We start from the raw sequence: 17,547 nt of genomic DNA on the forward strand, positions 1-17,547 counted from the left end.
CTTTCAAAGATTACACGACTTATTTAAAGAAAACAGGTGTCGCAAATTCGGATTTCAAAATGAAGTATGAAGTTGATTCCTGGTCTCTGACCATCATCCCGGGTACTGAAAAACTCACATTGGGTAATGTTTGTTCCTTTGAGGCTGGTAGAAACCGGAAGCTACTGTCTAGAAATTTAAAATGGCGTCTGAAGATGATTTCTGGCCTCAGGGTATCATACCGCTTCCCCAAATCGTATTGGATGATATTTGTCACTTTAGGCTGTTGATCGGAAACTGTCGCCATTTTCGCCATAGAAATACCCAGATTAGGCAGTTCGGCAATTTTATGATGGATTTTATGATTTCATGATTATCAGACAACCAGAAGTGGTCATCTGGATTAAAAATTGAGTTTTAGGTCGGATTCTGGCCACTGGGTATAATCCAGGTTTCAAGAACCCTTATTGATTGGTATTTGGCCATTCATTGGATGCCTCTCAGAAACGATCAGTAATATCAACTGCGTTAAAGAATTTCAATTTCACTTATAAGATCATTCAAATTAATGCATAAGGAACAACATTTAATTATACATTATTTGAAATCTACTGACTAACGTTCACTTAAAGAATCTAATTATTTATAGGCAGTATATGAGTACAAATCGATTATACTACAATCAAAAACAAAATCGCATCATATAGTTGAAAGAATATAATGTTATTTGCATGTATATGTGGTAATTTATATTCATATCGTCGGTTTCGTGCAACACTGGCACAACTCAAAAAACATAGTTTCGAGAAAAACGCGTTTGAAAATTTGCGTCAAAAAATTATTTTTAGATTTTCAAGAAAACTTTGAAGTTTAAGATTACCAATCCACATTAAACACCTTTGGGTCTATTATGCACATATTACGTGCTCACGTTGTCCAAGTTAAAACCTTATTTTTACTAACTTTATGGAGAAATTTCGATTTGTGCAGCAAAGGCACTTCTACTCATAACTCTGGAATTGTTGTGATTTTCGAAATGGGATTTCGTGTGATGAAACTTAACAGTATTTGGCATCGTTTGCCATCAAAAACTCAAAAATGCAAAATGTTGAGTTGTGCCAGTGTTGCACGAAGCCGATGACATGTTAAATTTCAAATGTTCGGTATAGTTGTGCTGCTGGCTACCAAAAATTTGTTGTTTAGAATGAATAACAAATCCAGCAGAAATAATCAAGGTGCATTTTTTAAGTGTTGGAGTAAATTTATTTTATCAAATTATAAGTTCGAAGGAGAAAGGCTGGGTCTCACCGCTAGGAGGATTAATTTAGGTTTTTATACCGCCGCCGCGGGATGCAACTAGAATTGTCATATTGAACTAAATTCATTTAGGCCGTTACAAGTTTTATTTTCATTTTATGTCACCCCCCCCCTCCCCCCTTAAAAATCTTGAATATTGGAAGGGGCAGAAAAAAAACTCATACCGTTTTATTCATTTGATTTGTTTTCCGACAGCATGAATGCTTAATTTAGCAATGAACAAGTCCAGTGACATAGAGAGTGTCGTCAAAAGGCAAGCGAAATAGATAATAATAATAATAATAAAGTGTTTTTTTTCTCGCTTGTTTTCCGTCGGTCTAGTTCCGCCACTGTTGTGGCCAATCACCGACGCCCAGGGAGGCGACTCCACACCCAGGACCCTAACTCACGACCCGTTTATTAACGGACCGGCGCCAACGGCTTTACTTCCTCATGCGATGGAAGGCGTGATCCCAGAGATTTTTCGCCTCAGAAAATCTCCCGGTGTCGGCTAGGATTGAATCTAGACCAGTAGGGTTGGTTGTGAGTGGATCACGCCACCTCACAACCATCGACACCTATGTCGGCGGTGGGATTCGAACCCAGGCGTCGAGCGTGGTTGGCGGAGACGTTACCAACCACACTAGGCCCCCGCTCTAATAATAAAGTGTTATTTTTCAACATTTATTTGAGTGCAAGTTACAAACGTCATAACTTGCACACAAACTTTTGTCAAAGATATTTCTTTTTTTTTCGTCTCGGTGTTATTTATTTTTTGCCACCCCCTTCGCTAAGTTTGATAACCTTGGACATAAAAAAAATTCGAAATTTGTATCAGCCTTAGTTAGCAAAATTTAATCATCACTACAGTTCGTTAACTAGCTATTTTAGGTTTTCTAACGTTTGCGGTAAAAAAAAGGACTTTTTTCAGATGGTGATGAAAAAAAACTAAGACAGATTATTAAATTGGATGAAATTCCCATTAATGGTATTTATATTATCTTATTTGCAAAAAAATTCTACGCCCTTGCGAGCGGCCTTCCGGCAGTTAACCGGAACATTTGCCATGGCGGACGAAAACATGCGTGTAGGCATAATTTTAAGCTCTTTCTTCGTTTTTTTTTTATTAATTCCTCCTCTGTTTTCGCGACAAAATTGTTGGAATAGATCTTACGCTTCAAGTTTGCCCAGAAATTCTACATGGGTCGCAGCTGGGGGACGTTGAGCGTATTCGCCGACTTCGGTACCACATCGATATTCAGCTGTTCCATCTCCTCCAACGATCGCTTCCAGTAGTGTTCTGACGCCAAATCTGGCTAGAACACCGTGTCTTCGCCTTTATAGTATTTCTTGATGACAACGCAACTTCTGGCAGGCACTTCATGCTATAAACTCCCCGTTCACGGCAAACCCGGAGCGAAAAAAGAGCGGCTTTGACATACTCTTCTCGCTGATTATCAGCCACAACAGCACCTTTTCGGGAAACTTGGTGTGTGAAATAAATTTCGCCTCGGAGCTCACTTCCTTCGTGGGGGAAATGAAATACGAAGTTCCCTGTCAGTCGTTGCCATTCAGGGCGTGATAGGTCTCGTCGTCCATCACCACTGCCACGTCGCGATTCGCCGGGAAAATCGACTTGACCATCTTCGATGGTTGTGAGGTGGCGTGATCCACTCACAAACAACCCAATTGGTCTAGATTCAATCCTAGCCGACACCGGGAGATTTTCTGAGGCGAAAAATCTCTGGGATCACGCCTTCCATCGCATGAGGAAGTAAAGCCGTTGGCGCCGGTCCGTTAATAAACGGGTCGTGAGTTAGGGTCCTGGGTGTGGAGTCGCCTCCCCGGGCGTCGGTGATTGGCCACAACAGTTGGGGAACTAGACCGACGGAAAATAAGCGAGAGTAAAAAAAAAAATCTTCAAATTTATTCACTTCTGTTCGAGCGTCTTGATAGAAAAATTTTCACTACTCCTCCCAGCATAAAATGGCTTCTTTCCACCATATGATCCACCGTATGGAATCTTTGCCTCTCAGTAATGAAGGTAGAAAAAACGAAATGGAATAAATTTTTGATATTGGTGAGCAGAATGGATATAACAGAAGAACCATACAAGCCATTTATGATAAAAAGAAACGAATCCAACATAGGAAATCTCACACAACACTCACTCCGCTAACAGAAGATCGGAAAAGAGTAGTGGTTGAATATGACGTCAGTTTTACTCGTCAACTTTGTAAAAAATTTAGAAAATTGGGTATCGATATTATCTACAGTAGTAGAAATAATCAAATGAAAACAAATTTGGGGTCTACTAAAGACACTATTGACAAATTACATAGGGCGGGTGTTTATAAAGTTGCATGTCCACATTGTGATAAAGTTTACATTGGCCAAACAAAAAGAAATTTAGACATCCGGTTTAAGGAACATACTTCAGAACTTATAGAGGCTAAAAAAGACTCAGAAAAAGGAATAACTCACCATTTCAGATCCAAAATAGCCCAACATATTTTTCACGAAGATCACGCTATGACTACCGACAACATTAGTCTAGTTCGATCAGTAACATCCCCTTGGAAATTAGATGTCGCAGAAAGTTTAGAAATTTTCAAACAAAACCCAGCTACCCTCCTTAACAGAGATCAGGGTAATCATTTCTCTTGGCTTTTTAAATTTCTACCGAAAACTCCCCGACAAGGCATGGATCACCAGGCCGCACATTTCTCTACCTAACTCAAGTTGTTTACGTTCTCTGAGTTAAAATTTGCCCCAGTCGTTTACCTAATTAGGTATAAAATTCTTGGGGTTTCGCTATTTTCTCCACAGTCCAAATAAGCACTGACGAAGGCACTATGTCAGTGCCGAAATACGTATTTGCAAGTGAAAAATGAAAAGTGAAAAGTGATAGAATTAAATAGTGAAAGTGAATAAAAAGTGAAAAGTGTAGTTGACCATCTTATTCAACCGCTGTCGCTGCGTCATTGCCGGCAGCTCCGAGACCAGTGGACGGGACTACCGCTTTCTGATATGTGTTACCATAGCTTCCAGATACTTTTTCACTGTTTTACCGCATGCATCTACCTCCCGGCCAAGTGCACGCAGCGATTTAGCCACTTTTCCCTCGGCCTTCCTCTTCAGCATCCTTTGAAGCTTCTTGTCGCTCAGGGACGTTGGCCGTTCGGAACCGGGTTTTCTTTCGATGCTCTGATCGTTGTCCAATAGTGTCAAGATGTTGTAGATGCCGGAACGGGCATACCCGGCATCCACAAAGTGCCACACGATGTCCGTTTTTGACGCGGCGCGGTACTATTCTTTGAACGCGCACACTTCTGAACGGAGTAGCTTCACTTTTTTCGCCATCACAGTTAGAATTTGACTGATAGAGCTTTTAATTTTATTTTTGCTAACTCATAGGTTACTATGATTGATGATGCATAAGTAGTTTCGTCAGTGCGACACGTACAGAATTTTGTTGTTCCCGGTGGCGCAGCGTATTTCGCGGCACCCGAATAATCATATTGAATTCTGATATTTGCTACTATATGAAACAAGAGGAAGAAGACAAATCAAATGGCAATTCGATTGTGTTCCAGATCGCAAAACGATACCAACGCGTCAACCCAACACGCCCCACTTTGCGTCGACAGGAGCAATGTAGTCTTCAATCGGTTTGGCTGCACACAAATGAATATCGAGTTCTACTGCACTGATAGACGACGAGTGACCAGCGCTCTATTAATACCTTGCTTGGTGCAGTACTGTTGCCTGTGCCGCATGTTTTCCTTCAAGACATCAGTTTTAATAACATTCTAACATCAGAACTAAACCTGTCTGATAGTGGAGGTGGTTATGAATTTTCAGAAAAAGCTTCATCTGCAAGACATCAAAATAGTATAGGCTCATGGAAGCAAACATTAGTTGACCTATTGGGACGGGGAGATTCTGTCAATATATTTTTTGCCACTGCTAAACAGGATATCACAGCAGGCAGTTGGTGTCCATTCATGAAGTCTGTGCCAGGCGTGTTCGCATGTTGGTTAAAATTCGACCTTGAAAGTTTTATTCAATTTTCACTGTTTAACAATGAAGTGATAATGAAAATCGAAGAATCACAAAATTGTCCATCATTTTATCAATCCAACGACATATTATTGTGATCCATCATGTGTTTACATCAGTATAACCGTTTGAAATCTTTCATTCCGACGTTACACCTTGGTTTTAATTTCCGCGGAATGTATCTCGATATAGTGCGGCTAGACGTAATCCTACTTCAAAAATAAACCAATGCTATCGTAATAAAACAAAACCCTTTTGTCCATGCATTTTAGATCAACACGCAAAAGTTCAAGCTTTAATCATCCAATGTGTCCTTCCAATTCGCAAGGAATTTGCTCTGACTTCGCACAACCAATGCGTGAAACGGAATACATTGACAGAGCTCAAAATCAGAATATGTAGGGGTAAACAAAGTAAGACCGCCCACCGCAGTTTCACAGCCAAGTTATATCCTAATTGAAAAATTTCCTTATTATTCACGTCACAATATAATTACATAACATTTTGCACCCCTTTCTGCTTTGATAATGCGCGAACGATCACAGAAATAATCAAAAACAACCTTTCAGCTGGCAACCGGTCAATGCGCTATTGTTTTGTGGCTACGGAACTTAAGGTTTTTCTATCTGAAAATCTATTGTTTTGTTTATATACGTTAAATCGGTTGCCTGAATCTGTCTTCTTTCGGAAATATCGGAAGCCGTGAGTAATCTAGTAATTTTGACTACTTTTTCGGTGAAATATGAAAATGTTCCACTGGGGGTAAAGCCGCCCACTATACATGGGGTGAAACCGCCACATATAGAACTGTTTGTTGTTTTACTTCAAGACCCAAATGCCTCGACACTACAAAGGGAATGTTTACAGGATCAATAAAGCAATTTCAAGCCACATAAGACAACGTTGTTAATCGACCATTTTCGACTAATTTTTGAAAAAAGTAAACTTGTGTAAAAATGGTAATAATGAACAAAAATAATTTTATAGCCAGGACGATTTGTTTGATCAGTATAATGTATTCGGCAGAGTTGAAAATAGTAGTTTTGTCATTCCGAAAAAAGTATACACTGTAAAAAAAATTTGAGAAAAGATAAAAACATAAAACTTAAAATTAAATTTTTAAAACTTGTTTCAAAATAATCATGATTTTGCCAGCAAAATCTACAAAAGATTAGCTGAACTTTGATGGTTGTAAGATCATGGAGTATTAAAAAATTTTAATAGTTCAAATTTTGTAAGGAAAAATATTTCGACCGGTTTGTTTGATTAGTAAAGAGTCGATGGTCAAGTTTCAGATAGTGATTTTGTTCTTAAAAAAAAAATCAAAGAAAAAAATTAATATATGAATAAAAAAGTTAATACATAGTTATTATTATTACTCTATTTTTTTTTTCTTCACAAATCATTTATTTGACACGGCACAAATACAATTCAATGTTTAACGGCGCCAATTATATCGGATGACTTAAAATCTATAAGCAAATTCTTTATCCTCGCTGCCGACTACGAGCTGAAATTAAGTCTATCTTAAAACTAGCATGTATTATTCAATCAGTGTTTTGTAGTTGAATGGTCGTCTGATGATCTTCGAATGAATATGCAGCATGTATGGATTTGTTCTGCTAAGCCACGATGTCATGAGCTGGGACAGGGGCTTGTAATCCTCGGGTTCTGAGGGTATTGTGCGGGGTCTAGTTGCTGGTTTTGGTTCGTTGTTGTTGTTCGCTGGTGTTCAAGTTGCCACATGGTGTGTGCCGCTGAGCCAAGATATAAAGAAAGACCTTGGGTTTTCCTGGCGAGTTCGTGTGGGGTTCAATTGCTGGTTCCAAAATCGAGGTCTACGACGTGTTCTTGCCGTTTTGTTGAATGTGGGTGGAAAGGAATGGGACTAGACTTGGGCATGAATGGATTTCAGGAAAATGTATATAAGGGACATGTAGGGTAGGTCGCGACTCGCCAAGAAATCACGAACAGGGACAGCTGGTTCTCTACCCTCGGCCCGGAGGGAAGTTATTAATTTAGACCTGGCGTCACGGTGTACAGGGCATGACCAAACAACGTGCTCTATGTCGTGATAACCTTCACCACAGGCACAGATACCACTCTCCCCGAGCCCAACACGACGGAGATGCGCGTCAAATCTATAGTGATTGGACATAAGCCGGGACATCACGCAAATGAAATCCCGACCTACATCCAACCCCTTGAACCACGGGTTCGTCGACACCTTGGGGATTATGGAATGTAACCACCTTCCCAGTTCCCCTCTGGTCCAAGCATTTTGCCAACTGATGATCGTATTCTGACGTACAAATGAGAAAAATTCATTAAAGGCAATTGGTCTTTCATAAATTCCACCGTTTGTTGCGCCCACCTTAGCCAAAGAGTCCGCTTTCTCATTGCCCGGTATCGAGCAGTGAGAAGGGACCCACGCTAAGGTAATCTGATACGATTTTTCGGATAAAGCACTCAGATGTTCCCGTATTTTCCCCAGGAAATACGGAGAGTGCTTAACATCTTTCATCGATCGGAGAGCCTCAATGGAACTGAGACTGTCCGTAAAGATGAAATTATGGTCCGTGGGAATTTTTTCGATAATCTCTAGGGTGTACTGAATTGCAGCCAATTCTGCGACGTAAACAGAAGCAGGATTATCGAGCTTATGGGAGACGGTTAAATTGTTATTGAAAATACCGAAGCCAGTGGACCCATCAAGAAGTGATCCGTCAGTGTAGAACATATTGTCGCAGTTGATGTTTCGATATTTATTGGAAAAAATTTTGGGGATCTGCTGCACGCGTAAATGATCCGGGATTCCACGAGTTTCTTCTATCATGGATGTATCGAAAAACACAGTAGAATCAGAAGTATTTGATAAGTTGACACGATTTGGAATATTCAAAGAAGGGTTAATATTTTGGGACATGTGATTGAAATACAATGTCATAAAACGGGTTTGAGAATTGAGTTCGATTAACCTTTCAAAATTTCCAATCACAGGACGGTTCAAGACCTCACATTTGATAAGAATACGAGAAGACAGGCTCCAGAAGCGGTTTTTCAAAGGTAGAACTCCGGCTAAGACCTCCAAACTCATCGTATGGGTCGATTGCATGCAACCTAAGGCGATACGCAAACAACGATATTGTATTCGCTCCAGTTTGATCAAATGTGTGTTTGCTGCGAAGCGGAAGCAGAAACACCCGTACTCAATTACAGACAATATCGTTGTTTGGTAAAGCCTTATAAGGTCTCCTGGGTGGGCTCCCCACCATGATCCCGTTATTGTACGAAGAAAATTTACTCTTTGCTGACTTTTCTTCATCAGATACCTAATATGGCAACCCCAGGTGCCCTTTGAGTCGAACCAGACACCAAGATACTTATGCACCAAAACCTGAGAGATCGTTTTACCCATTAATTGTGCTTGGAGTTGAGCAGGTTCATGCTTCCTAGAAAAACTACTATCTCAGTCTTCTCCGGAGAGAATTGGATACCTAGCTGTAGAGCCCAAGCAGACAAATTGTCCAAGGTATCTTGCAATGGTCCTCGCAAATCGGCAGCTTTGGCTCCTGTAACAGAGACCACGCTGTCGTCGGCAAGTTGTCTTATCGTGCATGAATTTGCCAGACATTCGTCGATGTCATTAACATAAAAATTGTAAAGAAGGGGGCTTAAACATGAGCCCTGGGGAAGACCCATGTAGCTAATTCGAAAAGTTGCCAAATCACCATGCGTAAAATGCATGTGCTTTTCGGACAACAAATTGTGCAAAAAATTGTTTAAAATTGGAGAAAATCCTTGTCGGTGAAGTTTACCCGAAAGAATGTCAATAGAAACGAAATCAAAAGCCCCCTTAATGTCCAAGAACGCAGACGCCATTTGTTCTTTGCGAGCATACGCCAGCTGAATATCTGTTGAAAGCAACGCAAGACAATCATTCGTCCCTTTGGCACGGCGGAAGCCAAACTGAGTATCTGATAGCAGACCATTTGATTTGACCCAGTGGTCTAAACGACGGAGTATCATTTTTTCCATCAATTTCCGGATACAGGATAGCATTGCAATCGGCCTATAAGAGTTGTGATCAGAAGCTGGTTTCCCTGGTTTTTGGATGGCGATCACCTTCACTTGCCTCCAATCCTGCGGTACAATGTTTTGCACCAGGAACTTATTGAACAAGTTCAACAAGCGCCTCTTGGCATTGCCGGGTAGATTCTTCAACAAGTTGAATTTGATTCTATCTAACCCAGGCGCGTTATTGTTACAGGACAGGAGGGCAACTGAAAATTCTGCCATCGTAAAAGGTGATTCCATCGCGTCGTGGCCCGGAGACGTATCGCGAACAAGGTTTTGCGCAGGAACAGAGTCCGGACATACTTTCCTGGCAAAATCAAATATCCACCTACTTGAAGACTCCTCGCTTTCGTTGACCGTTACGCGATTCCGCATTCTTCGGGCTGTGTTCCAAAGAGTGCTCATTGATGTCTCCCTCGACGTCTCGTTCACGAACCGACGCCAATATCCGCGTTTCTTTGCCTTAGTCAAGCTTTTGAACTTGGTACCAAGCTCCGAATAACGTTTAAAGTCGTCGGCATCGTCTGAATCCCGGAAGGTCAGATACGCGTCGGATCTTTGCGTGTAGGCATCGGAGCACTCTTTGTCCGTGGTGGAGGCGGTTCTTTGATCGTTACGCCAGGGTATTTCTTCGTTTGGGCTTGCAACGCGGCGTCGAGAATCAAGCCCGCGAGGAGGTTGTATTCTTCAAGCGGTGGATGATGTTGAATCGAATCGACCGTTTTTGAAATCATTTCCTCGTATAACTTCCAATCGACATTCCGTGTGAGGTCACACGGAATGTCAATTGGTCGCATGCGAGTTGAACCGTTAGTAATTGAAATGAGAATAGGCAAATGGTCGCTACCGTGAGGATCGAGGATTACCTTCCATGTGCAATCCAACCGTAGCGACGTCGAACATAAGGATAGATCCAAAGCGCTTGGGCGCGCTGGAGGTTTCGGGATACGTGTCATTTCACCGTTGTTCAAAATAGTCATGTCGAAGTCATCGCAAAGGTTATAGATCAAAGAGGAGCGGTTATCATTGTAAGGGGAACACCAAGCCACACCATGAGAGTTGAAGTCTCCCAAAATCAAACGTGGCGAGGGAAGAAGTTCTATTAAATCAAAGAGCAGCCGTTGCCCAACCTGTGCTCTGGGAGGAATATATATTGAGGCAATACAAAGCTCTTTACCTTGTATTGTCATTTGACATGCGACAACTTCGATGCCTGGAATCGAGGGGAGGTTAATACGATAGAAAGAATAGCACTTTTTAATCCCTAGAAGTACTCCTCCATATGGGGTGTCTCGATCAAGGCGAATAATATTAAAATCATGGAAGTTAAGATCAATATTTGAAGTAAGCCAAGTTTCACAAAGGGAAAATGCATCGCATTTGTTTTTATTTATCAAAACTTTAAACGAATCAATTTTTGGTAAAATACTTCTACAATTCCACTGTAAGACAGAGATAGGATCCTTCATATACGCAGATGAATTAGGCATCGAAGGATACAATCGCTGCAAGGAGGGGCCATTGGACAGTCAACTGCTTCAAAAATGATCTAACTGTTGGGAGAAGTACTGTGAGGAAATTTTTTATAGGATCAGGTATATTGAAGTTTTCAAAAATCCAGTCCACGATGTTAGAAAAATTCACCAATCCAGAGTATATTTGATTATCTGGGTGTGCAAGTGGAACAACTGGGGTTTTAGATGTTCCAGGAAGTGCTGGGAACTCCTTCTGGGACTTTAAATTTGCAAGCCCAGGAGGAGTTTGCTTCGGCTTTTCCGCAGCACTTTTAGATTTGTTCGTATTATTCATTCCATCTTGAGAAACCTTAGGTCCTTTCCTGGGAAGCTTAGGAGAGGAAATATTTTTCCTCTTTCTAGTCTCCCCAAGACAGGCAAAAGAAGTTCCCTCTAGTGGTTCGTCAGAGTCGGTTTCATCTGAAGACAACAGATCAAAGGGGTTCGATGTTATGGTAGAAGTGGTCACGGTCTTCTTAAGAATCTCAGCGTAAGAACGCTTTGAGCGCTCCTTAAGAGACCGTTTAATGTTATCTCTGCGTTGCATGTACACCGGGAATGCGGAAAGCTCATGCAGATTTTCCCCGCAGTGAATACACTTTTCAGCGTTTACACTGCATGAATCTTCCGCATGAGTCTCCCCACACTTGCCACACCGTGCCTTATTGCAGCAGTAGGCAGCTGTATGGCCTAACTGCTTGCAATTGGTGCAATTCATAACACGGGGCACATACAAACGCACAGACAGACGAACCTGGTTGATAGAAACGTGGCTAGGGAGTGCAGATCCGGCAAACGTAACGCGAAACGAGTCTGACGGAGTGTATACTTTTTTACCGGAGACGAGCGACATGCACTGTAATTGCTTAACATCCAATACTTTCGCCTCGGTAGTGGATTTTTTGAAGCAGCCGACGCCGCTTCTCAGAATACACTCAACAGTCAGACTCGAATCGGTTATTACACCGTCGATCTCCACGTCTCGTGCAGGTACATACACGCGATACTCGCGTGTAAAGAGCTCAGAGCGAGCTATATCGTTGGCCTGATCCAGATCATTGACCACGACACGGAGCTTGTTTGGTCTGACTTTTGCGATTTCGGTCACGGCCTTGTATCGTGACGTCAGATCTTTCGCGATTTGTAACGTGTTCAGTGATTTTCCTCCTGGTTTGGGCCTCATGTAGAGAACCAGTGGACCCGTTGATCCGTCTGGGTAGAGCCTGGGACGAGGATTGACTAAAGCAGGGACAGAGGGGGGGTGAACAGGAGGGACAGGGTCGGGTGGGTTTGGAGACGGGGGATCGGGGGCTAAGGGATCCACATCCATTGCGCTCAAACTAGCGCAACAGTACTGTGGCAAAGAATCACGTACCTCTTTTTTGTTGTCTTCAATAGCACAATCACCGAGTCTTTCGGTGCTGGAACGAGCAGCTTCGCAGCGGCACAGCTATAGCACAATAGCAGGATGGCCTTCGGATTATCAGTTTGTCTTTACACCGCACTTCGCACTCTTTGAAACACGACCGAGTAAGCAATGCTTCTTTTCTTCTTCACACAGTAGCGACTTTATAGCGAGACAATCACTTAATGCGTCCGTTTCCGTCGAGCGTTCGGGACGGAATGATTATTATTACTCTAGTCTTCGAAAAAATCATACAGACAGGTTAAATTGGTATTTATTTTGAGCTTGAAGGCAGGTATATTATATATTGAATATCTTGAAAAAACCCAAATCTGAAAAATCTATTTATTGTGAAAACCACAAAAAGTTACCTAAACATTGTTTCGAACTTGGATACGTAAAAAAAGGAAAAAGTTAAAACTTAGAAAAAAAAATATTCTTTCTTCAGATTTTCCACAGAGTATATTTTTTTAAAAGAGAAAAAAATACCATCAACAGCTTTGCTAAAAACACTATACCGATAAAACCTACCGTTTCGGTCCTAAAAATAATTGCTATCCTCAACAGATGGTGGGCGACCTTACCTCGTTGGTGGGCGGGATTACCCCGCATGAAAAAGATCTGCAAATTTTTAATGCAATTTTTTAAATTAAAAAAAGAGCTGGAAAATAAACAAAAATATTTCAGTTTTTATTTTTTAGATGCGGGTATTGAATAGAAGAAATTCTTTTCAAAGAAAAAAATGAAATTACAGCCGCAACTTTTTTTTCTATGAACAGAATTGCTTAAGGGGGCGGTCTTACCCCACTTACCCCCTTCATATTCACAAAAATCGTAATATCTCGGTAAACTTCGGCTTCTGGCGAACGATCAGTTTCGAGGCGCTCAAAAACCGTTCTTTACTTTCGCGAGCCGGTGCGTATCAACGGCTCGTGCATCCCTAAAAATCGTCAGCAAACGAAACAGCCAATAGCGAGCCTTGTTGCCGCAGAAGTTATTGATGCTGGTGCCGCTGGTTTGGAGCTGCGTAATACATTCAAAATACACTAGATGATTGGTTGTAATTGTTTCATCGAGACAGCTGTAACCTGCCTTAGCTTATTCAATACGGTCAAATACGCTTCATTTATTGAACAATGATGTGATTTAATGTTTCACATGGAAAGTTCTTTCCCAAGTAACACACAAAATATGTTGAAGTCATATAATATTGAAGTCAGTGTGTAGTCATATAAGAGTACTATGAGCGTAATTAAAAAACTTGTGTTGTTATGTTCTTGTTCTCGAGATATTATTTTACAGCATAAGTGTATTTTATAAATTATTGAACATAAACTGCCACTGCTTGTCTGTAACTTGTATTTATAAAGTTAGCAAAACTGTACAGAAAACAACTTCAATTATAACATTTCTATCAAGTTCAGATATATTTGTGTTACCGATTTGTTATAATAGTTTGATCGGGTTACTCAAATTCAATAAAAAATGGAAAATCAACTTCCCGACTGAAAATTTAAAAGTTTTTGATACTTGCTCAACGGTGAGGTCAACTAAAAACAAATTTCTTTGCATTATGACAGTTTTATTAAAAATATACCAATGGTAAAATATTGATTAAAAAAAATTTAAATATAAATGCACTGTTGAAGAGAAAACAATTTCGTTACATCACGTTAATACCGCTGAGCACTGGTAGCGACTACAAATTCTGGGTGAATCGTACCACTAACCTCTCGTCAGGCGGTCAACATCAGGGCAAAGCCGTTAAAACATTCAATTGAAAATCGATCCCCATGATGTGCTCGATCGAACCGGACTGGACGGACCGCCGCGGCAGCACTATTCGTTCCACAACGCGGGTAAACATTTTTCCGCTGACTTCGACCAAGGACTCACGAACTTCCGCAGGGTCCCGTGGAGCGCACCAGGAATGCTGAGTAGGGCGAAAGATAGTTTGGAATTGGAAATAAATAACTGAAAAGGAAACATAAAGATTATATCGTATCATAGACGGAAACGTGACATGAAACGTAATCGGAGGCTCCGACCGTAATGCATAACGTGGTTTACCTAGCTTGGGCAGCAGCAGCAGAGCCCAGCCGAGATCCTGTGGTGAGCCGGCTCATTCAGTGGCACGGTAAGATAGCAGGTTCATCGCCGAGGACGGCATCAAAAAGCTAGCTACGCTCAAAGGCCACCACCATAGAAGACTACGGTGGAACGTGTTGTTGCGGTGAAATGACACGAAATCAAGGAAATTGTGTCGGCAAACTAGCTACTTTCTCTTAGTACCCGTTCGCCACCGAAACCAGCAATGATGCACACGAGGGATGTCGAGAGGGGGTCGACATTCTGTGAGCAGCTACCAGCTTCTTCCAACGCAATTTACAGTGTCAAAGAAACGTAGTCGGACAGCTTTCAGATTGGTGATATTGTAACAATAAATGCCAAATGAACCAGATTGTTGTTTTTTTTTTTGCTCAACTTCGCAGCAAACAGGATGCTAAAGTTGATACTATACATCAGGAAAAGAGCTTTTGTGCTGCCGAAATTAACTCTATTTGATACTTTAATCTTTCTTGATTACCACCAAACAGTAAAATCTTATCATAGGTTGTTTTATAGATAAGATTTGCTTTATTTCTGTGAAACTCGATACCTCTCACTTTAAGTTTTGGTGAATATATCATTAAAAATTCGGCAATTTAAAAATGAAAGCCAAATTTAGCTTTCAATCACATGTGTATTCTGCATTTGCCCCCTTTCTTCTCGAACTAAAGATAACCACCGACACCTAGGATGCAAACCACCGGGATAAAGCAACGTGCTTCCCGTTCTACCGTACGCAATCCGGACAGGTTGTACGAGAAGCCGAACAGAGAATAGGTCAGACGGAAATGTTTTTCTTGTACGCGACATACAGGAAGGATCCACCTTCTGTAGTGTATAGGTACCAAAAGCTGTGTGGTTCCTAGACCATAGCAGGAACATGAATTATGAATCATGAGCTGATATATGAATGGAAAAATTATGCTACAAAAGATAAAAACATGACAGCAAAGTTTTATTATCTTATCGTCGTGCAAAGGCGCTTCGGTAGAGAGAAATGGGAAGAAATAAACTCGTACTCGGTAGCTGAACTGATTAGAATCAAACCGTCGTTTGTTGGTCGGCTCTATTGCCTATAATAAAACGTGACAGTTTTTAAGTAAGTGGGAAAATTTTTCGTGCAATGGAGATGAACAAAAATGCTGGTTACCACAGTTCTACGATGAAGATAGCAAGCAATACAATATACATTTGAAACAGCTATGACTTGGCTCTGGTTTTACCTACGCTACCAAAAATGATTAGGTTTTAATCAGGAAACAGCTATGTTTTCCATTTAAGTGGGTTTCAAATTTTGTCATTTATAGTCATTTATCCATTAGCGTCAATCATTGTGGACTACATCTCAAACCTAATGCTAACATTGAAAAAAAAAGTTTATAATATAGTCGGGTGTTAAATTTTTCTCTAAGAACACTTCGTGGCATCGTTAAATCAAAAACTTCACAATATTTATTATAAAAATTCATTATACTATTAACTGGTCCGGTCGCAGCATATTCTGTTTTTTAAGAATTCAATACAAAGACATTTCGCATTCTTAATGAGCGGTAGGAGCATAAAAAATCGAGTTTTTAGCAAATTTTCCGAGTATATGCGTTGTGAAACTAAATCGTTAACAAGGATGAACAAAACAGTTTCTCTTCTTTTTTTTAGGTTTTTTAATCACGCCTAAGTCACTAATTTGATAACCCTTTCAACTATTTGCTGTTCAAAAGTGCAACTGGAATGAATTTGTTTGCACCAAAAGTAAATAATTTCAACCTCTTGTTGAAATTTTTAGATATCTGCTTTGGCTCTGATTTTCATGTACAGTTTCATGTCACCGGCATATATCAATACTTTAAGACGATTCAACACAAGGGTAACGTCATTAACAAATAAAATGAAGAGCAAATGGCCTAAATGGAAGCCTTGTGGAACTCCAGATAACACTTTAACTGGTAAAGAAAGGTGTCCCTTAAACCTAACCATTTGTGTCCTGTTCGTCAGATGAGATTCATTCCTATTAACTAGTTCTGATTCAAATCCTAGCTTTTTGAGTTTAAAAATTGGCATCCCAATGCCCATCTACTCTGCCAAACGCTTTAATAAAATCCGTGTATATAATTCCCACTAAGTTGCCTCTGTTCATAGACGCAAGGGAGAAATAAAAAAATTCAAGTAAATTGGTAGCTGTAGACCTTTTGTAGAAACCATGTTGGTTGCACGTTATAAGGTTTTTCACCTGACTAACTTTTTTCTGGTTCACAATAGCTACAAAAAGCTTTGGGATACATGATATCATTGCGATGCCACGGTAATTTTTGATATCAGATCTCTTAGCTGACTTGAAAATCGGAAAAAGCCTGATGAAAATTGTCCGGACTTAAGAGATAAGTTGAAATTCATAGAACTTAGTTATGGTATCAGCTAGACTGATAACATTCTACCGAAATTTCAAATAATATTAGCAAATCACTTCTTCAAGGCAATAATTACTAGATTTCGCGGAAAGTAAATAGATTATTCAAAAACGATTAAAAGCAATAAATTTTACCATTGGGGTGACACGGTGTTGAAGGCACGAATGACCGACTTCAAGCCACCACTTCGTATTTTCAAACGGTAATAGTTAATGCGTTCTTTGTGAAAACACTACTTTAAGTTCGTTGTGGTGAAGCAAATATGAATAGCGTTATTACCGAGTCTTGTGCTTTTGAAACTTCGAAGTGGTGGCTCGAAGTCGATCTTTTGTAGCCTCAAACCATTTCACCTTAATAATAATTATTGGTTTTATTCGTTTTCAAACCATCTATTAACTTTCATAAGAATCTAGTAATTATTGCCTTTGCGAAATGTAGCAAAATGTTAAAAATGTCAAAAATGTCAAAAATTTTAGAAACCTTAAAAATGTATAAATGTTAGCAATGCCAAAAATTCTAAAAATGTCAAAAATATCAAAAAATGCCAAAAATGTCAAAAATATCGAAATTTTTGACAAATAACAAAATTGTCAAATATGTCAAATATGTCAAATATGTCAAATATGTCAAATATGTCAAATATGTCAAATATGTCATATATGTCAAATATGTCAAATATGTCAAATATGTCAAATATGTC

The sequence above is a fragment of the Wyeomyia smithii genome, chromosome 2 (assembly GCF_029784165.1).
Source record: "Wyeomyia smithii strain HCP4-BCI-WySm-NY-G18 chromosome 2, ASM2978416v1, whole genome shotgun sequence".
NCBI lineage: Eukaryota > Metazoa > Arthropoda > Insecta > Diptera > Culicidae > Wyeomyia > Wyeomyia smithii.